The 27,399-nt window shown below is 36.6% G+C and overlaps 1 pseudogene across 1 annotated transcript in view; it reads left to right on the top strand.

Moving 5' to 3' along the window:
• LOC149837811 (uncharacterized) overlaps window positions 1-26,627 on the top strand; it is a 93,790-nt pseudogene extending 67,163 nt beyond the window's left edge. The window contains exons 11-13 of the transcript XR_016432238.1: window positions 20,986-21,032; window positions 21,179-21,217; window positions 26,069-26,627. The product of XR_016432238.1 is annotated as an uncharacterized LOC149837811 (transcript). The remainder of the gene's footprint in view (window positions 1-20,985; window positions 21,033-21,178; window positions 21,218-26,068) is intronic.
• The last annotated feature ends 772 nt before the right edge of the window (window positions 26,628-27,399 follow it).

The following is a 27,399-nucleotide window of genomic DNA, read 5'->3' on the forward strand; positions in this document are numbered from 1 at the left end:
TATATATATAAAATATATATTTTTCTATTTATAGGCATAGGGGTAGTTTAGTCATTTCACATTTTTACGCATATTCCATCCATTTGGAATATGTTTGTAATTTTACTTTTATTTTTCCTTTTTTTATTTTTTCTTTTTTGTGGTTTGCACCACCTAGGGAGGCTCCCCAAAGAGTCGTTGGGGAGCCCCCAACGGTCACAAATATGACCGTTGGGGGCTCCCAACGACTCCTTTGGGAGCCCCCTATGTGGCTCCTCTCTTGTGTTATAAATAGGGGTCTCCCTCTTGTAATTCTTTCACTCCAAGAAGGAGCTTTTGCTCCATTTAATGGGTGTTACACCCTTATTTTCTTCAATGATATTAACTTATGCCTTATAGGCATTTTTGCCCCTTTGTGGGTTTATGTGTTAGCACATTGCTTGTGTTTTCCCTTTAGTGGGTATATTCGCATTTCATGTGTATGTGTATTGGTTCATTATTGAACCTAATATATTCAAAGCCGCTTCTTTACATGGTATCAAAGCAAGGTTACGATGGGGTTGTCTCTTGGTGCAACGGAAAGCGTGGTGCTCAAGAAATGGTGAAGTATTCATTGTTCCTCTCTTTTTTTAGAAGTTTTCGGTATGTATCTCTTTTCTTAACATATTATGCATTATGAAACTATTTTTCTTGCACATTTAGTGTTTTTGATAGTTGAATCATTTCCTTTCACATTTCGCGTGTTCGTATATTTTAAAATATCTACTTTTAAATTTGGTAAACTTGTTTATTGTTCAAATTTATAATTCTTGGTTATATATTTATCGATTCCTCATCACATATAATAGTAATTTATGTTTTGCAAAATTGTTTTTCAATTATGTGAGATTTATGATTTTTTCATAAGAATTTCGTGATTAACCTATAAATTAACTTTTTATATACGATTTCTTGCTAAATTAATGATCTTTGCTTAAAAACTCTTGTGTATGGTTTTTTGGTGCATTTTTTTTGTGATAACTTATATAATTCTTGTATAAGTTAATGATCTTTGCTATATTTTGATATAATTCTTGTATGAGAATTTCTCACATCTAAATCTTTGTAGTTTACTTTTTTATGAACACTAAGTAGTTCTTGTTAATGATAAATATTTATGAACTCCTAAAAGTCTCTCAATGGTTTTGGTTTATTTAAAGAATTTTGAAAAATATGCCATGGTGTATGTTGTTTGCTGATGATATTGTTTTGATTGATGAGTCTAGAGCCGGGGTTAATGCTATGTTAGAATTATAGAGATAGACATTGGAAGCAAGAGGTTTTAAGTTGAGTAAGAGTAAGACAGAATACATGGAATGTCGATTTAGTAAGCAACGAAATAGAGATGGGAGTGTAGTGAAGCTTGGTGAGCAAGAAATACCGGTGGATGATTCTTTCAAATATTTGGGATCTATCATTCAAAAGTATGGAGAAATTGATGAAAATGTAAATCATAGGATAAAGGTTGGGTGGATGAAATAGAAGAGTGCAACTGGAGTGTTGTGCGATCGTAGAATGCCATTGCGGTTGAAGGGAAAGTTTTATAGGACGACTATTAGGCCCGCTTTACTATATGGTACAGAATGTTGGGCTGCCAAGAGACATCATATTCAAAAAATGAGTGTAGCTGAGATGCGTATGCTGAGATGGATGTGTGGAAATACAATAAAAGATAAGATTCGGAACGAGGAGATACGTAAGAAGGTAGGCGTTGCACCCATTGAAAATAAGATGAGAGAGAATCGTTTACGGTGGTTTGGACATATTCGACGAAGGCCTAATGATGCTCCAGTTAGAAGTTTGGAGAAATGGGAAAATATATTAGTTAAAAGAGGTCGGGGTAGGCCTAGGAAGACATGGATGGAGGTGATAGGAAAGGATATGAATGCTTTGAACCTCACCGAGGACATGGCATTGGATAGAAATGAATGGAGGAGAAGGATTCATGTGGAAGACCCAAAATGATTTTCTTTGTTGGTTCATATCGCTGACCCCAATTGTTTTGGGATGAAGGCGTAGTTGTTGTTGTTGTAAAGAATTTTGAAAAATTATTTGTGATAAATATGTTGTATGAACCATTGTGTTCATTAGGAAAGATCTTTTAAAAATCTTCTCACACTATATAGAATTCATAGTGTATCTATTGCATCCTTTGGTATAAAAGATTCCATTAATTTTTTATTTTTCTTCTAATGATGCAACTTTATAAACATGTTTGTTTGTATTTTTCACATAAGGTTTCAAAACCTCTTGATTGTATCTCTAAGGATGCCTACATTGGCCATAATATGGTCTTCTTTGTCTTAAATTGCATTTATCAAGCATATAATTGCATAATTAAAGCTTGAGACTCAAGCATTTGTTCCTTTTTATGAAATACATGCATTATTGCATGTTTGTCTTTATTACGCTTTTTGCGTATTTTGTTCAAGTGATTGTGATAGTGTCTTCGTACACTTCTTTTATAAACTATTTATGCTTGTATGTGTATTGTCTATTCATAGACATTTTCACATGGTACTCTCTTTTCAATAAAGAGATGTTTTTATTGCCTTCTTTAGGGCTTGTTTTGTTTTTATCCCTTAATGGACTTGTAAGATTGTTTCTTTTATCATTATAAATGCTTCCGCAATATCTTGGTACGTTTTGTCCTAAATTTACACATTTAAGATTATTGCCATTTTACATCTTGGTATACATATAATTGCAAATTATAAAGGCTTGATTTGTTTCTTGGATTATTCAAATTCCTTTCTTACACATGACATAACTTAAATATTTCATGTTGTGTTTATTAAGTCTTTTTATAATGATCATGATTGAACATAATTTCGTATATATGTAACATTATTGTTATATGGCATATTGTTGTGATTAATTATGTTGGACCTTTGAGTCGACCCTCTTTGTAAAATCACATATTTGGAAAATGTTTTCCCTAAGAGTTCTTTGCCCTTTTATGACATTTATCTTCTATCCATCACAAGGTATATGATGCATCAATCCTTTTTTATGGCCTTATTGTTATATTAGAGATAATTGTTAAGGTGAGTTATGGGCACCTTGTGTTATGTCATTTTAGATTGTCCACTTGCCATATTATAGATGGTGGTTGAGGTGAGTTATGGGCACCTTGGGACTCTAGAATGATTTGGTATATGATCTCTAATTATGAGTGTGTCACTCGTTTGATTTTGGCCATTGATCTTATGGATGCTCTTATTTATATATGTGATGGAAATATAGTGTTTGAAACCTTAAATGTTTTAAGGTATATTAAAATCAAGGTTTTAGGGATTATTGCCCAACCTTTTATTGTTTATGAAACTTATGTGTGCATTTGCACATTTGTGATTTCGTGCTTTTGTGCACAAGCGTTTCATGTGTTATTGGTGTGCGTATGTTCACACATTTATTTTCTAAAATATTGTTCTATCGGTTTTAGTATCTTGTTAAAGATACTTTTACATAGTTTATTCTAAAATATGGGTATTCTTTTTTGAAAAATATTGTTCTATTGATTCAAAGTTTTATTTATATGTTTGTCATTACAAGTTTTATTACCTCAAAAGTCTTCTCCTTTTATACCTCTTATCTAAGTGTCATCATATGTAGACAAGAATTTTATTACACCTTTGTGTGTTGGTAGCCCTTTGTTGGCTTTCTTCTCTTGGTCTAGTAGCTGAACACGCTTGTCTTGAGTGTTATTATATGTAGACAAGGCACGTTGATTCACACCATGGTGTGTGATTTTAGTCCATGTTGGCATTTGTGTCCTTGTTCTAGTCGCTGCAATGTATGCCCATGGTTGGCTTCTTTCACTCATTTCAAGTGCCATTTTATGTAGACAAAAGATGTATTGTGTTTTAGCCTATGGTTGGCTTGATACTCTTGTTCTAGTAGCTGAACATACTTGTTTTTTAGTGTCTTTTTACGTAGACAAGCGATGCTTTTGGTCCATGTTGGCGTGTATTATCTTGTTCTTGTTGTTGATACACTCATTTCAAGTATTATTACATGTAGACAAGAGGTATTTTTACACACCTTTGTGTGTGTCATTTGGCCTTTAATGGCATTATATTTATATTCTTGATCTAGTAGCTTATACACTTGATTTATGGGTTTTGGAGGACTAATGAGGTAGTTGCTTGTAGTGGATGAACTATTGTTAAAAGTTATGAAATTTCATTCATATTTTGCTTTCCTTTAGATACAAGTGAATCATATCTTTGATATGCATATTTTTAAAATCAAATTGATATTTTGACATTTAATCTATATATTAAGTGCTTATGGTTTTTTTGGCCACTTTTTTATGCAAAATGAGTTTTTTGTTATTTGAGTAAGATTTTCCTAAAAATGTGAGGTTCTCTACTTAAATAACACTCATTATTTTGCCTCTTAAATGGATTTAAAATCTTTTTGAAATCTTGTGCTTCATACACTCTTTTTATGCTCTTGAAGCATTTCCCTCTTGAAATCGCTTTCAAAGGAATTGCTAAAATCAATAACTCTTGTCTTTCTATATGTTTGAAGCATGTTTCTTTTAAGTGTTGATTCATTTCATGATAGTATATGCATATGCTCATTGTGGCCTTTTAGGCCATCATTCAATAAAGTTTATATAACTTATGCCTCTTCGTAGGCTTCTTGTGGTGTCCCTTAGTGGACCATTGTGTTATTCCCCATTATGGGGCTGTGTTTGTCCAATGATGGATCTTATGAATGCATTATGCATTCTTGTAATTTGTTTTCGCTCCCTCTTTAACATGATATATGATTTTGAAACTTTGGTTCTCTAAAATTTCTTTTCATGCTAAAGTAATTATCCTATCATGTGCTTCAAATTTCTATGCATAAGTTATAATTTTGCACCATTGTTTTGCGGGTGAGTCATCCGATATGGTTTCGATTAATCTTATTAGAAATGTTCCATTTAAGTAAAGTGCAAAGATAGTTTTTACTTGTTCTTTGTTGTTGTTCCACAGGATCTTGAAGATAAGAGGAAAAGAAATACCTTGGATAGATCATGGAAGGTGCTCATCGTTAAAGACGTTGGAGGAAGACATTTGCATTTTCAATGGCATTCGTACTGAAGGCTCTTGAAGCCTTGAGATTCTTTCTCTTGCTTTCTTCAATCTTTTCGTTCCCTCACGCAAAGTTTGAGGGGGGGTGTTAAAATGTATCATTCAACCTTTGTAATCTTATATATATTTTATATATATAAAGGATAATACATATTCATATATGGTATATATGCATATGTATTATCCTAATTATATATATAAAATATATATTTCTCTATTTATAGACATAGGGGTAGTTTAGTCATTTCACATTTTTACGCATATTCCATTTGGAATATGTTTGTAATTTTACTTTTATTTTTCCTTTTTTTTTATTTTTTCTTTTTTGTGGTTTGCACCACCTAGGGAGGCTTCCCAAAGAGTCGTTGGGGAGCCCCCAACGGTCACAAATGTGACCGTTGGGGGCTCCCAATGACTCCTTTGGGAGCCTCCTATGTTGCTCCTCTCTTGTGTTATAAATAGGGGTCTCCCTCTTGTAATTCTTTCACTCCAAGAAGGAGCTTTTGCTCCATGTAATGGGTGTTCCTTATTTTCTTCAATGATATTAACTTATGCCTTATAGGCATTTTTGCCTCTTTGTGGGTTTATGTGTTAGCACATTATGTGCTTGTGTTTTCCCTTTAGTGGGTATATTCGCACTTCATGTGCATGTGTATTGGTTCATTATTGAACCTAATATATTCAAAGCCGCTTCTTTACACATATAGGAGGTGACTTCCCTATTTTTTGGGAGCTTGCGTGGACGTGTAGAAGGGCAAAAAATGGGAGGTTGAAATTATCTTGGCTAAGTTTAGCTAAGTCAAGGAGTTATCCAAAATTAGCCCTAGTCTAAGAGGTGTTATCCAAGGCTAAGAAGGTGTTACCTAATTCTAGAGTAGGTTTATCTCTATTTAGCTTTTTGATTTAAATTGAGGTTTGTAACTTGTGAGGGATGTAAATAGCCTCTCATGCCTATATATAGGTCATTTGATTCTCCATTTAAAGCATGCTAAATATTGCTAATAAAATGATAAGAATTGCTCTCTCTCAAATTCATCCCCCCCCCCCCCCCCCCTCTCTTTCTCTCTCTATTGGCCTCTAGACCCTCTCTCACGTCTCTTTTCTCTTATTCTTTGGCACTAGAAGGCCAGACCTTCTCTAGGTGGTGGAACTCAAGGACTTTGGCTGTTACCCAAGTCCAAGTACCAAAACCGTGTGGGTGAACTACAAGGATCCGGTGGCTAAGCTCTTTCAGACTCAACCTGGTGAACCTGATGTCTTGTAGGCCCTCAACCACTGCCCAAGCCATAGACTAAGCCTAGACACACCAATTAAGTTAGGCCAATACTTCCCTTAATCCCAAACCACTCCTTGACCTCACCCAATCCATTGAACCTAGTCCTAAGCATAGATTCTGTTTGCTGTAAACTACACAATCTAGTCTGACTTGTTATATCATATATCCCTAATTGTAGCAAGTCTAGGTTTGAAATTTGAACCCTAGCTTCCCCAACGTGTCCCTAGCCTTCCCTTTAAAAATCAGAATTTATCTCCATTCCAGTAGGGAAATATGATTTTTCCATTACAACCTGGCAGAGCCAAAACCTAGTCTTGTTTGCAGAAAATCATGAAAAACCCGTGTCTTGTCCTTGCTATATCTCCTAGAATACAAGCCATTTGACCTTGAAATTTTAACCTGAGTTAGTCCAAGGTGTCTAGAACATTCCTCTAAAATTTGGGAACTTTTTGTGTCGTCGTTTGGGCATAGTGAATTTTCTACCAAAGTTTGTCAGTCAGGCTACACCCTCTTACCCAGTTTGACCTATTGACCTAAACCTAGACTTAACCGAGCCTACCCGCTGCCTAAAATACCTAACTCAAGCCCACCCGCAAAACATGAACGTATGAGGTGGTATCCGAGTGAACAATCATTCATTCCTCTACATTTTGGAATCAACTTCGGTGATAGATCCCAAATTTGCCAACCGGTTCGCCAAGATGACCAACACCAAAGTCGGTGGTGTTTGCACGACTAGTTTCAAAGTAGGCGTACGAGCCATCCGACAGGAGTTACAATCCCCTATCGTTGGTGGTGACATTCACAAGGAGCGTGACAATTAGAACGAGGATGCACAAGTAACCGTTCCAGATGAATGTGCGATAATGGATCAAATTCTCGTAGATAGGAGAGAGCATCAACTTGGTGAGGGGTGTTCTGTACTATCTGATCTATTTAGATTGGACAAAATATAATGGTTTATATTATCCACACACAAAATAGGGAGGACAAAGCTGATAGGGAAATTGCTATTTGTGTGTGTTATTAGAATCTTCACGGGAACCTGCATTGAGAAAGAGAAAAGGAATAGAATAAGAAAGGGGCTGTGGCTATCACGATTTCAATCAATGAAATCGTGACCTAACAACAACAACTACGCCTTCATCCCAAAACAATTGGGGTCGGCGATATAAACCAACAAAGAAAATCATTCTGGGTCTTCCACATGAATCCTTCTTCTCCAATCATTTCTATCCAATGCCATGTAAATCGTGACCTAAAGAGTGTATATTAATATGTTTTGAGTGTACAATATGGGTCCGGGTCTGGTATAATATCCAGACCCGGAATAAAATAGAACAATATAAAGTTGTATATAAAAGCTATACAGGTGGACTCGGGTCTGGTATGATATCCAGACCCAAAACACCACTTTATCACCCCCCTCAAGTTGATCATGGTTCTGAACCATGAACAACTTGCCTTTAAGCGTCCAAAAGCGATCTTTTGTCAAGCCCTTGGTAAAAATGTCTGCAACTTGTCTTTCAGTGTTAACAAATTCAAGCTCAATCTCTTTTTCTTCAACCTTTTGTCTCACAAAATGTTGGTCGATCTCAATATGCTTAGCGCGACTGTGGTGTACTGGATTGAATGACATATTGAGAGCACTTTGATTGTCACACAACAAGGTAGATGGAGAGATCGTTTCTCCTACTTCAGTTAGTAAGTGCCTGACCCATGTGACTTCGGCAGTAGCGACAACCATGAATCTATACTTAACTTTAGTGCTTGATCTAGCAACGACCTTTTGTTTTCTACTACTCCAAGAGACTAAGTTTCTCCCAATAAAAACACAATATCCTGATGTAGACCTTCGCTCATCAGGATCTCCTGCCCAGTCTGCATCACAATATACAATAACTTCACGCACATTCTTGCCAGACGACTGTGAAGAGTATATCAACCCATCTCCAATGGTCCCTTTCAGATATCTGAGTATCCTCTTAACCGCCTCTATATGCCCAGTACGTGGTGCATGCATGAATTGAGACACTTGATTGACAGAATAAGCAATATTAGGTTAAGTAAATGTGAGATACTATAACATTCCTATTAGACTGCGATACCTGGTGGGGTCTTCATACAAGTCTCTATCATGAGCACTTAATTTTTGGTGGAGCACACTTGGAGTGGCTAAAGGTTTGCAGTCTTTTATACCTGCATTGCCGAGAACATCTATCGTATACTTGTGCTGAGTGACAGTCAAGCCATGAGCCTGGCTATCGACTTCTACGTCAAGAAAATAGCGTAAGGCTTCGAGATCTTTCATTTTGAACCTCTGACCTAATAAATCTTTTACTTCTTTGATGTGATCTTCAGAGTTTCCTTTGATAACTATATCATCAATATAAATTAACAATAGAGTGATCACATTCTGACTTCTAAAAATGAATAATGAGTGATCCAATAGGGAGCGTGAGAATCCATGTTTCTGAATCTAAAGGGAGATGCTGTCAAACCAAGAGCGAGATGCTTGTTTTAGGCCATAGATAGCTCTTTTTAGCCTGCACACATGTGTTTTACAGTTTTGCTCTTGATATCCAGGGGGTGTTCCATATAGACTTCCTCCAAATCTCCATGCAAAAATGCATTTTTTATATCAAGCAGACTCAACTTCTATCCATGCTCAACGACCAAGGAAAGAATAATACGAATCGTTCTCATTCTCACCACTGGACTGAATGTCTCATCATAGTCTTGTCCTGCTTCATGAGTGAATCCTTTTGCAACCAGTCTCGCCGTGTATCGTTCACTGGTTCCATCTGGTTTATACTTTATTTTGTAGACCCATTTGCATCCAACAACATTTTTGTCAGGTGGTCTGGGAACGATTTCCCAGGTTCCACATTCATGTAAGGCTTGTATTTCATCATTCATGGCTTCTACCCATTTAGTGGAAGTAGTTGCCCGATAGTACATGATAGGTTCATCTTCCTTATTCAGAGCAGTTAGGAAGAGCTGAAAGTCTAAAGAGAAATTGTTATAGTTAACCCACCTATCAATAGGGTGTCGCATGCGATTGGATCTTCGGACCTCAAGAGTATGAGAGGAAGTAGGTGCAGCTGCTGAGGTGTGATTTGAAAGATTTGGCGTTGTCGTTCTCTGTCTAGCATAGCAAATGCCCTTGTATCTGCCCGGTACAGATGGTATTTCTTCCCAATTCTGTGATCCTGATGTGCCAATAGTCTCACACATTTCTTTTTCCTGCTGCCCACAATCTGGAGGGCAGACTTCATTGGAACTAGCAAAAACTTCTGAATTTAGCCAAGGATAATAAACTTCGGTCATGGTAGAGGACATATCCATTGTGCCAGCTTTGTGATCAAAATTGTGTTCATCAAATATGACATTTCTTGAGATTTTGATACGTCCGTTGACGGGATCGTAACACCTATATCCTTTGTAGTCGTCGGCATATCCCACAAGTCTACACTTCTGAGCCTTGTCCTGAAACTTGTTTCTTAGGGACTGATCAATATGCATATAACAAACACATCCAAAAGCACACAAATCATGATAACTAAGATGAGCTCCAAAAAGACGATAATAAGGAGACTTATTTTCTAGAACAACCATAGGCAATCTATTTATCACATGTACGGCGGAATGAAAGGCTTCTGTCCACAGATTAATGGGAAGATTACTATCATGGAGCATACTCATGGCACTTTCAACGATGTGCCTGTGTTTTCGCTCAACAATCCCATTTTGTTGAGGTGTGTGTGGGTAAGATACCCTTCTTTCTATCCTATTATTTTGAAGAAAAGAAATAAAGTCACTAGATGAGAACTCCCCACCTCCATCACATTGGAAGAATTGGATAGACTCAGAGAATTGATTTTTTACTAAGGAAAGAAATTTTGAAACAAAAGGAAAACTTCCGACTTATTTTTTATGAAATATATCGAGGTGTATCGAGAGTAGCTATCAACAAAGATTAGGTAGTATCTGCTCCCAGATCCAAAGACAATTGGTGCAGGTCCCCATACATCAGAACATATCACCTCAAAAGGCTTTGAAACTCTCTTATTAATAGAATGAAAAGGCAATACATGACTTTTGCATAAAGAACAACTGAAACATTTTTGGCTTTTCTCATCCACATTGAGACTTTTTTTTGGAATGAGATTATTAGAAACAAGTTTCTCAATAAAATGACTCCCATAATGTCCTAATCGACTATGCCATAAGGAAAACTTATTACATTCAGAAATACTAAAAACATTTGTTGAAGAGAAGGAACACGACTCTAATAAAGACTTCGAATCCAGATGAATAGGGGGGACAAGATGACATAGAGCTTCTTCAAAGACATACATATTGCCTCGCCTTTTTCCTTCAACGAATGTTTCCCTCGTGCGAAGGTCCTTGACTTGCATAGAGAAGGGAGTGAATTCGACTGAAGCATGATTATCATCAACAAGCTTGGAAACAGAGACAATATTTTTCTTGATATTTGGAGCATGAAGTACATTAGTAAGTTCAAGAGTAGAATGTGACATGGGAATGACAGATTTTCGAACATGGGAAACAGGATGATAGGATCCATCTCCAGTGACAATGTTACTTTTGCCAAAATAAGGGATAGGTTTAAAAAGTTTACCAGTCACGTGAGTTGCTGCCCCTGAGTCGACGAACCATGTGCCTTGATTGTTCTGTTTTAATTTCAATTCTGTCAGGGCAGATATTAACAGATCTCTAATCTCTCTGTTGTCTCCGATATTAGTGGGCTTTGTAGAGTCTTTCCTTTATTTCCAGGGTTGTGCCAACAATTCGCCTTGATATGCCCCCTTTTGTTGCAGAGGAAGCAAGTGGGGATTGGCCTTTGTCCCTGAGTATGAGTCAAGATATTTGGAGTGGGAAGCAATCCACGTCCTCCGTGTCCATTTTGCCCTTGTCCCCCTCGCCCTCGTCCTCGACCATAAGTCACTCCTGTGGCAAAAACTTCTTGGGAATTTGTATGAGCATGTGTTTTTTGAGAAAATCCCTTCAGAGTCATTTCATACTGAATCAATTTAGCTCTCAACTCATCAAAAGTAGTAAGGGCAGACAAACATAATAGTGAAGTGACGATCATATTATAGTCGGGTCCCAATCCACTCAGAGTTTGCTGCACCATATCACTATCACTCACGACACATCTTATAACTGCAAGTTGGTCTGTGATAGTCTTCATCTTATTGAGATATTCCATGATGATCATGAAATCTTTTCTCAGTAGCTGAAATTCCCTCTTAAAAAAAACCATCCTCGCCTATGAAACTTGTGAATACGTCTGAACCAGTCTCTCTCAAAGTTGCAGGGGCTGTACAATTGTCAGGGATTGCAACAAGAACCTCTTGAGACACGGTAGAAGTGATGTATGCAACTATTGATTGATCTTTCCTTTCCCAGTTGAGATATTTTGCATTTTTGACATACACAATTGAACTTGCCCCTTTATCATCTTTCTCTTCTCTCGTAACAAATTCTAGGGGAACTGGAGTGGTTCCATCCAGTTGACCTAAGAGACCTTGGCTCCTTATGAAAGATATGGTTTGTCTCTTCCAAATCAAGAAGTTTGAGGTATTTAACTTTTCGGAAACAAGTTGATTAAGAAAGCTTGAAGAGAGACTCGATTGAGAAGAATAAGAATCCATGGAGAAAAGAAAGGTAACAAGAGTGTTCACAAAGTGCTCAGTCTTCTGCTAGTAAGATTTGTTGATCGCCTTTTTTTTTGTTGCGGCTGAGTGAACCTTAAAACTGGCGATCAGAGGCTGTCAGGTTTAAAAGGAATCAAAACTAAGTTTTCCCTTGCACTTTTATAAGATTGGAGATTAACGTAATAAAAATTGAAAATTTTCACACATGGAACAAAATATTAATCTAAATGTACTAAATGTGTTTTCAGATAAAAACAATGTGGGTACCAACTGTGACAGTGAGAGGAGACTTATTTTAAAAGATGAGACACTTGAAAAAAAAGTGAGAATCGGATTAAAAACAAACTATTGTCACTCAACAAATACGAACAACAAAGAGGGCTTAATTTCTCATATCTGAATACGTGGAGTAGATGCGTACAGGGGAATGTGCAAGAAGTGAAACAGATCTGGTGCACCAGGTCTGAAAATACAAGTGAAAAGGGGAAAGGATGAATCGTGGGTGAAAAAGGTGGGTCGATTCACGTGAACGAGTGAATCAACTTCAGCGATTCACGTCTTCACATGAATCAACTTTAGTAGAATTTCCCCTTTGCGACACTCAAGGTCTGCGTGAACAAGAGTTCACGTGAATATCAGACCCTCGTGGGACGTGAATTCACCAGCAAGAGAATAGAAAAGAGATAATGGAACGAGAAAAAAAACTGAAGAAGAATAGAAGATAGGAGACGGTGGAGACCTCAAACCTCTGGTCGGTCGGTTGCACCCTTCGGAAGCTTCTTCAACCCTAGATGGATATTTGCTCTGATACCATGTTAGAATCTTCACAGGAACCTGCGTTGAGAAAGAGAAAAGGAATAGAAGAAGAAAGGGGTTGCGACTTGTTAAAATATGGTATGCGTATGGATCTGGATCCAGATCCATACGCACGTTATGTTTTAACTTTTAACACATGCTCAATGCCATTTCATTAATGGCATGTCTATAATTTTTCCAGCTATTGTATTTTTACCTATTTATAATGTTTAGGGCTAGGAGGTTGGGTTAATGTGCGCCGCCCCCCGCCATTGTGAATCTCCCTCTTCTCTCTCTCTCTTTTCTTAGTTTCTGCAGTGAAGGCTGAGCCCCACACATAATCTTTTATGGTATCAGAGCTCAGTTGCGGAACCCTACCAGACGTGTGTTCAGCGAGTCCTGGTAACTTCTGAAAGAACAATTTTTAATACACCTCTTCGTCCATTCCTCCTTCACGGTAACTTCTGCACTCATTTTTTTTTTTATTCTTGTTCATCGGTAATTTCTTGGTAACTTCTGATTCCTGGTAACTTCTGCAATCAATTAGTTTTTTTTTTCTTTTGATTTCATTCCTCTTCTTCACAGTACTGCAATCATCACCATCTGTCTCTCTTCTTCAGCATCAACGTCTGCAGCATCATTAACGTCTGCAGTTTTCACATCAACGATTGTAGTTTTCCCTTTTTAACTGCAGTTTCCTCTCTTTGATTGCAGTCTCTTTGATTGCAATCCCTTTGATTCATGTTTTCCCTCTTTGATTGCAGTCTCCTTTTGATTGCAATCAAATCTACTGCAGTTATTGAGTATTTTTTGATTTATTTCCTCTTTGATTACAGAAGTTTCCTTTTCTATTTCTGTTTAATGATTTCTGTGTAACGCCTATAGGCAGGTTATAACAGTCTATAATCTCGACTCTCAAAAAAAAAAAAGAAAAAAAAAAGGTTTACGTCTATTAATATCACGGGTGCATCCCTTATTAAAGTTCTATTGATTGATTAAGTGATCTTCAATTTTCTTCTCTTTCTCTTTATTCGTCTTGTTCGTTTATTCGTTGTCCCATTGATATGGATTACTCTTCGTCATCTACCTTGTCCTCCGGTCTCTGCAAATTTCTTGAGTCAGCTTGTTACAGAAAAACTTACTCACTCTAATTTTTTGACCTGGAAGAGACAAATACTTCCTTTTATACGGAGTCAGGATCTCGATGAACATCTGGATGGTTTGGTTCCTATACCACCACGGTTTATTTTGCAGGAAACCACCAATGAGAAGGGTGACACAATTACTATTTCCTTTAAGAATCCAGAGTATACAACCTGGAGGAAGCGGGATCAGTCTTTGGTTGCTTATATTACGTCAACACTATCTCAAGAAGTGTTGGTTACTCTTTCAGATGATTGCACTGCGGCGGATCTGTGGAGTAAGTTGTCTCAGACATACTCTCAGATATCAGAAGCTCGAGTTATGTACTTAAAAAATGAGTTTCAAAGTTTGAAGAAAGGCTCCATGCCAGTCATGGAATACATAGGCTGCTTGAAGAGTATTACTGACCAATTGGTGGTTATTGGAAGTGCTATTTCAGATAAAGATAAAGTTCAACAACTCCTCAATGGATTGAGCTCTGATTTTGACATGTTTACCACAACTTTGTCATGCCTTCCTCACTTGCCTACTTTTGACGATCTTCAAGAGAAACTTCTCCAGCATGAGATGATTATGAAACAAAGAGCAGAAGGAAATGAATCAGTTCGTTCTCATTCAGTTTTGGCCATGGACACTTCTGTCGGTTTGGACGAGGAAATGGAGGGCATCAAGGAGGCAGAGGCCGCAAACGTTTTGGGCAGGGAGGTCGTGGTATCTTGCCTACACCTAATATTTCTGGTGTTTTTAATACAGGTAATCAGAGGAGAGTGCCCACTTGTTTCTTATGTAACAAAAGAGGACATGTGAAAGCTGATTGTTGGTTTAATCTACAAAATAGAGGAAAGATAAACAAAATTGAAAATTAGTCAGCTACTACTGTGGACACGAAAGCGCCATCTACAGATATGCAGCAACTTTTGTTATCAGCACTGTCACAGATGACGATCAAGCAAAATGAACAAGGCGAGTGGTATGTTGATTCCGGCGCTGCCACTCATGTTACAGGTAATGTCGGTAAGTTATCTCACTTATTGCCTTATTCTGAAAAAGGTAGTATAGTTACAGGAGATGAAACTTGTCACTCCATTAGTCATACTAGCAGTGCACATATCCCTATGTCAGAGTCCTCACTTCACTTGTCTAATGTTCTCCTTGCTCCTAATATTAAAAAGAACATTGTTTCTGTAGCTAAACTTGTTGACGATATGAATTCTTTCGTCGAATTTACTCCCTCTTTTGTTTATGTTAAGGATCTACGAACGAAGGAGACGTTCGCTAAGTGGGAGCGACAAGGAAACATGTACGTTTTCAAGGAGATTCCCTCAATGTCTTCACCTTCAGCCCCAGTCCTCCAGTTGAAGTCGTCCAAGCATTCTTCAGTGTCTTCGCCTTCAGAGTCTTTGTTTTTCCCTTCGTTGGAAGTTTTTAATTAATCTCATTGTAATAAGCCAGATATTTGGCACAATCGTTTGGGCCATTGTAGTCGGGGCTTCGTTGAAAGTCTTGTATCTGATGGTCTTCTTCCAGAGTCTAGTTTATGTTCATTTTTAGATAATAATAAATGTTCCTCATGCGAACTCTGCAAAAGCCATGTTCTTCCGTTTCATATTATTAATAAAAGGGCTTCAAAGCCATTTGAGATTATTTGTTCCGATGTTTGGGGACCCGCACCTATTCCTTCTCTTTGCGGTAGTCGTTACTATGTTATCTTTATTGATTCTTATTCCCGCTATACTTTGATATATTTCTTGAAACATAAGCATGAAGTTTTTCAAGTATTTCGGGAATTCCATTCGATGGTCAAAACAAAGTTTTCCTGTGATATTGTGCATTTACAATGTGATGGTGGGGGCGAGTATTCATCAAACAAGTTTATTGCCTTTCTTCGGGATAAAGGAATAAGTCGACAGGTTTCTTGCCCTCATACACCTCAACAAAATGGGGTTGCGGAAAGGAAACCCAAGCATATTGTCGAGAGTGCGATGAGCATGTTACATGATAGCAATGTGCCCGTTAGTCTCTGGACAGAAGTTTTTCATACATCTGTTCATGTCATAAATCGTCTTCCTATGGCACTTCTGGATCAGCACTCTCCATATTATACTTTATTTGGGCAACATCCTTCTTATGATGAGTTGCGTGTTTTTGGTTGTGTATGTTATGTACATATTGATTCATCTATGCGAAATAAATTTCAGGACAAGGTCGTTAAGTGCAGATTCGTTGGGTATGCGGATGAATACAAAGGCTATCGATGCTATGATCCTACTACAAAACGTATTAGGACCTCTAGGAATGTTGTTTTTGATGAACAAAATTTTCAGGTAAATGACTCTGAAGCGTTGCCATCTCGAGAAGTAGAGGTATATGATCCATGGATGAGCGCAGATCTTTTTGCTAATACAGAAGAAACATGTCAGGCGAATTGTACTTCCTCTGGCTTGAGCCGGGGGTTGAATGACTCACAGATGCGTGTTGAACCAACCCCAATAGAACGCTTCTCTGGATAAATATATACTAGACGGGACAAAAATATAAAGCAGAGGAATGTGGAAAGCATCGCTAATGATCCGGCTCAAAGGCCGTCACGCATTAGGCATCCTATTCAACGATGGGTGAGTTATGAGACCTTTTTTCTTGATTTCCAGTTGTTTATGTCTCAGCTCACAAAACAGGATGAACTCACTTGCTTTAATCAAGCTCTTCAATCTCGTCATTGGACTGAAGCTATGAATGAAGAAATGAAAGCACTTCATGAGTGCCAGACTTGGGAAATAGTACCTCGGCCAGAAGGAAAGAATGTAGTTGGCTAAAAATGGGTTTATAAAACAAAGTATAAGCCTGAAGGAAGTATTGACAGATATAAAGCGCGACTTGTTGCTCGGAGATTCACACAACAATATGGTGAAGATTACGATGAAACTTTTAGTCCAGTAGTCAAAATGGGTACAATTCGTGTCATCATATCCCTAGCAGTCGACCGAGGATGGAGGCTTAGCCAGATGGATGTTAAAAATGCATTTTTGCATGGAACTTTAAAGGAAGAAGTGTATATGAAGCAACCTTCTGGTTATGCCGAAAATGATCCTACTGCCTGGGTGTGTAAACTAAGGAAATCTCTGTATGGATTGAAACAGGCGTCCCGTTCTTGGTTTGAAAGTTTCTCTATGCGAATTCAAAGCTATGGTTTTAGAAGATGCTCTCTGGACCACTCGCTCTTTATTTACCAAAAGACAGGCATCGTTATACTTCTTCTTATATATGTTGATGACATTGTGATCACTGGGAGCTCAGATAATCATGTGCAAGACGTGAAGCAGTTTTTAATGAAAACTTTCAAGATGAAAGATTTAGGGGAGTTGAGATACTTCCTTGGTGTGGAAGTTGACAGACAACAAGACACATTGACACTCATGCAACAAGTGTATATGAAGCAACCTCCTGGTTATGCCGAAAATGATCCTATTGCCTGGGTGTGTAAACTAAGGAAATCTCTGTATGGGTTGAAACAGGCGTCTCGTTCTTGGTTTGAAAGTTTCTCTATGCGAATTCAAAGCTATGGTTTTAGAAGATGCTCTTTGGACCACTCGCTCTTTATTTACCAAAAGACAGGCATCGTTATACTTCTTATATATGTTGATGACATTGTGATCACTGGGAGCTCAGATAATCATGTGCAAGACGTGAAACAGTTTTTAATGAAAACTTTCAAGATGAAAGATTTAGGGGAGTTGAGATACTTCCTTGGTGTGGAAGTTGACAGACAACAAGACACATTGACACTCATGCAACAAAAATACACTTTTGATCTTCTAGAAAGAGCCGGGATGACGAATTGCAAACGAGTCAGCACTCCGAGTGTATTACATCAAAGGCTGAGCTCTGAAGATGGCCATCTTTGTGTCAACCCAACAACGTATAGAAGCCTTGTGGGGATGCTGCAGTACTTGACTTTTACCAGACCTGATATAGTATATTGCTGTCAATCAGGTATCCCAGTTTATGCATGCTCCAACAGAAGGTCATATGGAAGCTGTGAAGCGCATTTTACGATATTTAAAAGGAACTATAGGAGATGGACTTGTTTATCGCAAGAACGATAACCTGCATAGAGGGCATGAACTCATCACTTATACAAACGCAGATTGGGCAGGGGATCCAGATGAGAGACGATCTGTCTCTGGATATTGTGTATATATTGGACACAATTTAGTGTCCTGGAGCAGCAAAAAACAAAAGGCAGTGGCACGGTCAAGTACAGAGGCTGAATACAGGTCGATGGCTGCAGGCACGGCAGACGCTACATGGATTAGACAATTATTGAGTGATCTTGGAGAGACAATTATTCGATCATTTCTTCTATGTGACAATCAAAGCGCAATAAACATTGCATGTAATCCTATTCAACATAGCAGAACGAAGCACATTGAGATTGATCAACATTTTATACTACAGAAAGTCGAGATGAAGGAGATAGAACTACGTCATGTTCGAATAGAAGATCAAGTGGCAGACTTGTTTACCAAGGGGTTAACAGGACATCAATTTTGGTATTTGAAGAGCAAGTTGTACATGCTCCAAGACCACGTACAACTTGAGGGAGGGTGTTAAAATATGGTATGCATATGGATCTGGATCCAGATCCATACGCACGTTATGTTTTAACTTTTAACACATGCTCAATGCCATTTCATTAATGGCATGTCTGTAATTTTTCCAGCTATTGTATTTTTACCTATTTATAATGTTTAGGGCTGGGAGGTTGGGTTAATGTGCGCCGCCCCCAGCCATTGTGAATCTCCCTCTTCTCTCTCTCTCTTTTCTTAGTTTCTGCAGTGAAATCGTGACCTAAAGAGTATATTAATATATTTTGAGTGTACAATATGGGTCCGGGTCTGGTATAATATCTAGAACCGGAATGAAATGGAACAATATAAAGTTGTACATAAAAGCTATACAGGTGGACTCGGGTCTGGTATGATATCCAGACCCAAAACACCACTTTATCATCTCTCTCTCTCTCTCTCTCTCTCTATATATATATATATATATATATATATATATATATATATATATGCCTGACCCATTTTGTGCCTATCGAGCTTGGATAAGGGTTTTCATATTGTTTTTTAAAAATCTGACCCTATAAATGTGTTCTGCATGATCGATTTACTAGGAAATCACACTTGGATCATGTTTTTGAGAATTTTTTTTTAAGCATTGATTATTTTTTGAAATTGTAGATCATTGATTTTTTAATTTGATAAAAACCTAACTTGGTGTTGGAATCAGACCATCCAAAAGTCAATTCCCACAAAATCAAGCTTGTAGATCACATCTGTATGGTCAGATTTTAGAAAAAATAGAAACAATCTTTCCAAAACTCGGTAGGCACAAAAAAGCGTTAGGCACCTGCCCTTTACTCTATATATGTGTGTGTGTATGTGTGGAGAGGGAGAGAGGACAAATACGGCCACAAAATGGCATGGAACCCGAGACACAAGAAACTAGACATAACATAGATAAAATCCAAATACATTATAAAGATGCATTTGGCTAGATACAATAAGTCATGCAAATACAAGCGAAGAAACAAGATATAAAAAGTTAAATATTTTATTGATGTGAAATAAACACAAAAAATATACAAGAAAAACCTCACTACGACACTCATGCACACACTCAATATACATCCATCTTCTCTCACTTAAACACACACTTACATGCCCTTTATATAAAGTAGTGAAAGAGAGAAAAGGAGAGGACTAGCCTAACGGCTAGCTTGGTCAAAACAGTTTGATCAAAAATAAAAATTACAAAAATATTAGTCATTAAATAATGACTAACAATTAAACATACAAATACAAATTAAAAAATACCTATTCTAACCTTACAATTATACATTTAAGTATACCTATTCTAAATACTAAATACCTTTTGGTATACCTAGAAAACAAAAAGGATACAAAAAATAACAAATACAAAGTAATCTCTGATAAATTTACCTAAGCATACCTCGGTAACTAAACGACAATATTACATTTATCTTAACATATACTTGCTAGAGTCATTTGTGTATATAATCCAGCATAAATGGCTATCTTTTTCACTTTTTTTTTGTAGATCTAGCCTTGCAGATGTGATCTGCATGGTATGTGTAGTAGAAAACAGGTATTGGATCATGTTTTTGCAACTTGTAAGCATGTTTTTCCAAGAACTTCAAAAATCAATGGCCCCACAATGTTCAAGGATTCATGACGCAGAAATGTTGGACATGATCAACATTATTTCCCTAACTTCAATTTTTTCGTTATGATTTACACACATTTTTATTCTGAACTTGGATTTGTTATTTAATGTTTACTAATCATTGGTGGCCTAAAATTGTTGCTCAAAAATTTGTTTCATATATATATATATATATATATATATATATATATATATATATATATATATATATATATATATATATATATATATATATATATATATATATATATATATATACACAAACATGCACCTCCACCAATATCCGCGCTAGTTTCACAAAGCACCCATGCCATACCAAACATGTCAATGTCATGTTTTGTATTCATATCCATGTCCATGTGACAGCTTACAACTTGTGAGTTTTGGTTTCCCTTAGGTTGAGGAAGCAGTATCTTTCATTTGTCTTAAACCACAGAGGTACCTGAGGGTAGAACTGACAATGATTACATAAACGATAATAGAAAAAAGTAGATTCAGTTTGTGCCAGTGATATCTGAAAAATCTGTCTAGAGTCAGCCAATTTTTTCTCTGTTAAATACTTTCAGAGCAGTTCTGGTTCGTGATTGATGATATTTTTCTATAAAAAATGCTATTTTTGTTAAGCAAGCAAGTTGTGGAAATGTAATATTGCTTTACTTGGAACATCACATATGTTGAAATGGTAGGCACTGATGGGATTATATTTTTTTTTCTTTTTTTTTAATCTATGCAGCTCTGCAACTGGATCCTACTAGCAGTTCCATTCGTGAGAATATTAGGGTCTGTATACATCCTTTTGTAGAGTACTACCTTATAAGTGTTTATTGATTTATATCACTATTTTTATTTGGAGATTGATATCTGTGTGTGTGTGTGTGTGTGTGTGTGTGTGTGTGTGTGTGTGTGTGTGTGTGTGTGTTATCTAGGTGGCAGAACAAAAATTGAAGGAAGAGCTTGAAAGAAATGTAAGCAATCGGGTAGCTTCAAAGTCCCCTATTGATGTTGATGTTGCTTTGATTTTTTTTTGAGCTTTGGATGTGTTTTACAGTGTGAAATGGTGCTAATTATTTTTTTTTCTTTATGCTTTTCCGGATAGTATTTTCTCAGCAGTAATGTTATGAGTTTCATCCATCCATGTAGTTTTTCAGCAGTTAGATCGTAACACTCAGTACTTTTCATACAGAGTTTTTTCATTTTTCTTCAGTGGGTGACTGTGCCATATACTTGTGAGAAGAGTAAAGTCATTATTCCTGACAAATTGTATAACACCTATGAATCAAATCAAAGATGCATACCAAGTCATATTACACTGTATAAAACGATAAATAAGTAGATTCTGTAGATTAAAAAGTAAAAGATATAAAATGGAAAACATAGAAAGATCATATAACATTAAGATAATGAATGGAAATTATTGATCCAGAAAAATAGCTAAATGTACCCTGAAATACTCGTTTTGTTAGGCGGATGTTTTACAATCATTCTTATAATATGGACGTACATTTAGATCCAAGATAGACAGATCATCTTCTAAGCTGAAACATACATGAAACAAAAGAAAAGGAAACAATGGGAAAGATATTGCCTTGGAGGGTTGTATTTCTTCATTTTGGTGGCAATATTCAGGATCTTGATCTCCGGTTTAAGAATGTTTTACACTTCCATTTATAAAGAATCTCATTAAACACGCTTGTTGGCCACAACAGATCATGCACAAGTATGCACATGTGCACAATGCAGTATTTGCAATCTTAAGCGATCTAAAAGAAACCAAGACCTTTTCTGTATGGAACTGGCAAAATCTAGACTGTGACATCACGATTAACCTTGGGAATAAAAGGGTTAGAAAAACCTCAGAAGATCTCAACATATACGGATTATGGACTTGAGTGGAAGAAACTCCACCTCTAGCAAAATGAAAAAATTCTTGTTGGAAAATCTTGGTTTTACTGAGATATGGACTATGTAAATGTGTATTGTACCATATAATGTATGATAGACTACTGCATCTTATGATGTGGGTAAATATGACATGGCACACTTGACTTTCTGGTATTAATGACTGTCCTGTTGCTTATACCATATGATATTTGTAATATTGCTTCTATGGTTGAGTATTGCTGGAGACTAGAGATAATCGATGAAATGAGAATCTTATGGAGAAAGCTGCAATAGGGCATAAAAAAGGGGAATTGACTGCTAATTTCTTTGTTTTGATTAAATCAATTATTAATGTTTATACAAGGTTGCCAGACTAGGAAGCGAAAGCGGGAAACGATACGGGAAGCGGAAGCGAGAAGCGATGTATTTTAAAATATATAGGAAACGGGAAATAAGGAATATTAAAAAAAATATAAGAATTGAATGAGAATCAAAATGAAACACAAATAAAAACTAAAATAAAGTGACTAATATTAAATTTCATGATTTTTTTAGTGTAAGAATTAAAATTTTAACAAAATCTAAAAATGATGACTACCAATTTAGAGAAAACCCATGAAAGTGAGTGAGAAGAGTGAGAGAAAACACATAAAAAAACATGAAAAGTTGAGTAGGAGAACATATAAGAATAGATGAAGCATGTGGAAAGCATAGGAGAAGCGTGGGGGAATCGAGGTTCTCATCAAGTTTCGGAAGTATGGAGTATCGTGCTTCCAAAGCGATTTTTCGGGAAGCGAGCTTCCCACCTATCTAAGAAGCTTCCAGTAACTCTGTGTTTATATCATGTTCCTAAGTAACATGCAACTCTAGTACCATGTCAAGAAAAATGAAATTGTTTAGAGACATTATTGTGGTTTTCATTAATTTCAATAAATAATGATGCAACTTATTGCCAGGTTTGTATGGATTCAGTGGTGAAAGAGGGATTTTTGTGTCAAGGAAAAAAAATTCATTTATCTGAATTGGACATTTTGTTTCCAAGTCGTGGTCCTACAGCTAAAACCTTTAATTATATTACATTCCGTCTAATTTAGTGCCACTGTTGATAGGGATTGAAGCGAATCATAACATTTAAGTGTAAATGTCATTGGATCTAGGGTATGGAACTTCATTTTTATTAGGTTTCCATATGGGATGACACTCTTGTGGAGGATGACCTTGAGGAAATGAACCACGGGGAGGATCATTTGTGCTTGAGTAGTCGTCATAGTTACGTTGTTTCAAGGGAAAGAATTTCATTTTCTTTTTCCTATTTTGAGTTGAAAGATGGCAACAACAACAATAATAACAATATCAACAACTCCTACTGTAAAAAAAAAGAAGGCTAGTGAAAAACATGTGAACACATACCCATTTTGGAATATCTAAGCTGATGCAAAGAGGGCAATACTTTTACCCAAGTCCATTAACTGATTGTAATTTAACAGATAAAATGATGCAAGAACCCTTGCATGTTTGCATACATGGACACATGCGCACAACCCCCTGGCCCCCAACCCCCCCCCCCCCCCCTTTTGCATGGCTCAATAAGGAATATAAACTGCCAAAACTACTGCCCGTATACTACTCTCACGTAGGAACACAATGAATCAAAAGTAGCTGACATATAGAAAGGCAGCTTATGTATATATACACGAATTGGACACAAAAGTTTATGGACGGAAGCTTTTCAAAACATGTCTGCATTTTTCGTTTTTGTATCTGATGCAAATATAGTCCGATTTTGTGGTTGTATAATAGAGAACAAAATATCTACGATGCCTCCTTTTTTTAATCCAATGCACAAACCAATCAGTTCAATGAGGATAGCTATATGCTATGTAACATCAACTATTTCTGCAGGTGGTGTGAGGATGTCTTTAGTTACATGTCTAGGTCCTCTGATAAGATAGATGTGTCAAGAGTTCCATGCAGAACACTTCTAAACATATAATTTACATTTCCAAATGTGAGAATTTACTTACTAGTCTTGGTTGTATTGGTAGTATCTTATTATACAACAATATTGATCCTTTTACTTCCAAACTTTAAAATCTTCCCACACCAGTTCTTTAAGGCTTCTTAGTCACATCTTACTCCCTCCTTTATGAGAACACAAAAGATCCTTGCTTCTTCTCACATCATGCCTTTCAGTTCCTTTTCCTTTTCCAGTGACCTTGGTTTTTGCTTTCAAACCTAGAACTGAGTGCTCTGCTATTTTCTGCTCTTTATAGTCAATTCCACCCAAAGAAGTTGATATACTCTACATTGGTGGATAACTTATCAATCCTCTTGCACATGATCAAAGCTTCACGCAGAATATGGATGAGCATGATGGTAAGACTTCAGTTTTGGTACCTCAAATCGTAGTTGGAAAACTTGGTGAGTCAACTCGTGACTCAGCCAAGTTGACTCGTATCGGCAACAAATCGAGTCAAGAAATTAGGTGAACTCGGTTTAAACCAAATTCAGCCGAGTCCTTACATTGACTCGGCCGAGTCGATCAAAACTTGGACGAGTCAACGAGTTTTAGCATTGACTCGGCCGAGTCATAGCCAATAGTTAAAAAAACTCAAAAATATAAAGTAAAGCACCATTTACTTTTGAATGGGAAAAATGGTAAATTGAAGGCATAGCCTTCAATGCTATATTTAAGGCCCTTACCAAAAGTAGGATGTGTAGAGTTGGGTTGATGGAAGGCCTATTTATAATACATGTTGGATGGGCCTTCCATCCTTTTCCATCGATATGGGACTATTTTTTTTCACATACTAATGTACTATCTCCAAGGCACGGTGCACTAGGCACATTATAACTAGGAAAAAATATTGAAAAAATGATATAAAATATAATGTAGCCATAAAAAGTTCTATTAACTAGGAAAAAATATAGAACTCATCTATCAAAATATATTATGATATTGGATGATCAAATGTTTTGTTTATATTTAAGAAAAAAAATCTAAAAATCATATAAATACTAAAATATTTTTAAAGATTTTTCTTTAATATATTTACATATATATTATAGGTGTTATATATATATATTTAAATATATATATGAGAAATTCATATTTCAATTGAATATACTCTTTAAAAAATATTTTTGTATTTATGAAACATATGTTTGTTATTAATTTTTGATAAAATTAAATAAAAACTGTGACTCGCCCGAGTCACCGAGTCAAGTTTGGCCGATCCGATACCGAGTTCCAAGAATTTCAACCATGTCTCAAAGGCTCAAACTTATGGTTTGCTACTGCTAATATAAAGCAAACTGCCTCACCCAACTCTACATGGGTTAACTCTTAAAACTCCCACGGCAAGTATTGCAGTTTGAGAAATTGTTAGCATGATTTTGGGGTTTTCCTCCAGCTAGCATTTTTGGCCTAGTGGTTAGCATATATACGGCATTTCATGGATGAGCTCATCTTGCACAAACAACCGGTTAACATGAGAAATTTTAACTATGCTATTTCAATGTTTTTAACTTGAAAAGGGAAGCAAAAGCGCATTCAACATGTTCTTCCATGGGAACATTTTATATGGGTTAGAGGCCTCAGAAGCAACTACGATTGTACTTCAAATTCTTGGAATTAGCAAGAACCTGTGATGAATGGCTGTTTTTTTTTTCCTTATCCTGGTAAGCAGTTTTTTATGCATTTACTGGGATTGTCATTAGTGTGTGGCAATCATCATTCCATGGTTTAATTTGTGCTTAATATAATATGCTGTAGATGGAGTGCAAAGCAATCTGTTTTTTGTTTGTCGTCCAAATTCTTGTTTACTGAAAATATCAACTATTGTGTAATAATTCATTTTAGTTTAATGAGTAGCTATAAATGACATCTATTTGGCATTTCTAAATTCATCTTGAAGACTCGGTTTTGCTTACAGAATAGTGTGCCCAATGGGTACCAAGACCCCAATGGCCAATCATCAAATTCAAGGGGACACACTGCATCCTTCACTTCAGTCCCATTCAGTGCTTCTCTTCCTTCTGATTTTGCTAACATCTTTATGAACATGGCTACAAATGCATTTCATGGCCATGGTGGCCAGACAGAGGAAGACAGCAACATTGATGGCATGACCAACCCTGAGACAAGGTGGGAACATAAACTTGAATTTTGAGGGACCAGAGCAGGTGGCAGGTTCTTTGAGATCTTTGATGGAGATGCTTTCTGCTGCTAATCAAATTCAAGAAGACAATACACACCAAACTTCAAATCAGAATTAATTATATCACTGTATACTTCATGTTACATATTCTTACTCATTTTCTTCTTACTGGTGGAATGCTGTTATAGAATTGGTTGATGCACTGAAGATCACCCTTTTTGGCTCATCTTATCGAGATGTTAATGTCTGTAATTGTATTAATGCAATTGCCTCTGCTGGCAGTGGCTAAGATGTTATGGAATAACTGGCACGTATTTTCACTGTTGCATCTAAATTGTTCTTCTCAATTAAGTGAAAAGTTCCGACTTCTTTTCTGATAGGTAGGGAGAGGATTAGTTATTGCTGATACATCCTAGTTCATTAGTTTAACATAGTTCTATGCCACCTTTTGAACGTATGTATCTCATGCAGACGCTATTGTATATGTAAACTGTAACTCCCAGTTAAAGTTGGGAAGTAGTTTTTACAGATGGATTTAACTGTGATTCTTCAAGCAATGTATTACATGATATGTTCACGGTGGGAATTTAGCTGTGCTCCTTGGTGTTTCTAATTTGCATGATGTACTGGTGGTTATGAATAAGTTGGCATGCGGTAAAGGATGATACCTGAGGCCTCTTTGCACCTTCCAATTGAGAGTGAAAATATTTGCTAGAGTCAACTGTACGTACAATCTAGTAGTAATCTCCATATTTTCTACATTTTGATTTTTTTTACCTAAACTTTGGATCTGAACTACATGGTTTATTTAGTGTAATGCGTATTTTGTGTTGTGATTTTTATATTGTAAGCAGGTTTTAAAAGGTTTAAAAAATCAATGACTCATGGTGCACTAAAATTTCATGACTCGAAAAGCGTGTTTATATGTCAAAATCACATGATCCAAGGTGAAATCTGTAACAAACAAAACATACTGAATGTGACTATAAGGTTAGATTGACTAGACAAAGCTTGCATCTATGATTAGCATTTTTTCAAGAGTTATGCACCGAAAATTTCACAACTCCAAAAAACATGTTTTATGGTGAAATGACATGACCCAAGGT

This window comes from Nuphar pumila, chromosome 5 (assembly GCF_984573655.1).
Source record: "Nuphar pumila chromosome 5, dmNupPumi1.hap1.1, whole genome shotgun sequence".
Taxonomy (NCBI): domain Eukaryota; kingdom Viridiplantae; phylum Streptophyta; class Magnoliopsida; order Nymphaeales; family Nymphaeaceae; genus Nuphar; species Nuphar pumila.